This window comes from Nanorana parkeri, unplaced genomic scaffold, assembly GCF_000935625.1.
Source record: "Nanorana parkeri isolate BGI_ZX_2015 unplaced genomic scaffold, ASM93562v1 scaffold1279, whole genome shotgun sequence".
Lineage (NCBI taxonomy): Eukaryota > Metazoa > Chordata > Amphibia > Anura > Dicroglossidae > Nanorana > Nanorana parkeri.
The window spans coordinates 342,345-344,136 of NW_017307547.1; the positions used below are offsets into that span (position 1 = coordinate 342,345).

General features: G+C 44.2%; 1 protein-coding gene across 1 annotated transcript in view; it reads right to left on the reverse strand.

The window, feature by feature from the left end:
* The window catches only part of PREX1 (phosphatidylinositol-3,4,5-trisphosphate dependent Rac exchange factor 1), a 138,555-nt gene that overhangs the window by 57,210 nt on the left and 79,553 nt on the right, over positions 1-1,792 (reverse strand). The window lies entirely within an intron of this gene.

A 1,792-nucleotide genomic window follows, 5' to 3' on the forward strand; every position in this document is an offset into this window, starting at 1 on the left:
TCACAAGGCGTGCCAGGAATCCATCCTTCCCGGTGATATGTATCAGGAATGCGGCATTCCCAGCTCCGGCCAAACCCTTGTCACCATCAGAAACAAGTTCAGAGGAGACGAGTGCGCCGCGTCAGTCCACATGGCGGGATGGAAGGGCTCGCGTAAATAACGTTTTTGGCAAAAGGCGATATCTGGCAGAAGTGGTGGCTGGAGGGGCGCCAGGGGTCTCATCATCTGCGACCGCTTATAAACAATTACTTAACCGGCCCTGAGCTCCAATGTAAACACAAGCTCGGGGAGAGGAAGCGCTGGTGTCCGTACCTAGATTAGCCGGATTACCAACATTCCGAGCGGAGAGAAGCTGCGTCTCCTCTCTGCAGAGCATCGCCGTGATGTGCCCAATCCGCCATCGTATGACGACACGGAACTATACCCGACTCCCAGCTCCGCCAATCACAGCAATCATCAGATACATTTGTAGCTCTTCCCGGAATGTCACTTCATTGTATCAAAAAGATTCCCCAGCCGGAGTATGAAATAAAATGATTTCTACTATTTATACAACAAATACAAAGTATCCGAGGATAGGGAATATTGCAGAAATCAATCTCTATGTTTATATTTAGGAAGCTGACTGATCCCGGGATCTATGAGAAGGAAGAACTGATACAATGTAGACATTTTCTCCACCAATACAAAGTATCCGAGGATAGGGAATATTGCAGAAATCAATCTCTATGTTTATATTTAGGAAGCTGACTGATCCCGGGATCTATGAGAAGGAAGAACTGATACAATGTAGACATTTTCTCCACCAATACAAAGTATCCGAGGATAGGGAATATTATAGAAATCAATCTCATTCCGGGATCTATGTGAAGGAAGAACTGATACAATGTAGACATTTTCTCCACCAATACAAAGTATCCGAGGATAGGGAATATTATAGAAATCAATCCCTATGTTTATATTTAGGAACCGGGCTGATTCCGGGATCTATGAGAAGGAAGAACTGATACAATGTAGACATTTTCTCCACCAATACAAAGTATCCGAGGATAGGGAATATTATAGAAATCAATCCCTATGTTTATATTTAGGAACCGGACTGATAACGGTATCTATGTGATGGAAGAAGTGATACAATGTAGGTAGATAGAAAGTTCCGCCGCACTCCTCACAACGCTCCCGGCCTGTACAACAGTGGTGCTCGCAGTGATGACCGCGCATGGCTCCGTGCAGGCGCAAAGCAGAAGACGGGAATCACCAGCACTCAGTGATATCATTCAATATGTCCATTTATTTGGACAAATCGTCACAATGAAAAAAGCCAACATTTCGGGGCCACACGGGGTCCCTTCATCAGGGCGAAAAGATGTGACAACATTTTCTCCACCAATACAAAGTATCCTCTGATAGTGAATATTGCAGAAATCAATCTGTTTATATTTAAGAAGCCGGCTGATCCCGGGATCTATGAGAAGGAAGAACTGATACAATGTAGACATTTTCCTTCATTAGTAGTCATTGCCTAAAATAAAGGGCACAATGTCAGACTAATGTCACTGCAGGAGGGTCACATTCACTTCTCTTAGAAGCCGAGAGGAGATTTTGTTTATTTTCTTTGTTTGCTAAACAACCAGCTGAGTCTGAAAAATACGACAAAACAGGAACTCGGCAACCTACAAAGACTGCAGAAGATGAAGCAATAAAGGACTTTCCGGCAAAATACTCTACAAGGCAAAACGTCTGCAGACACCATCCCAAAACCATGGCCATTAATGTGGAATACCCCTCCCCC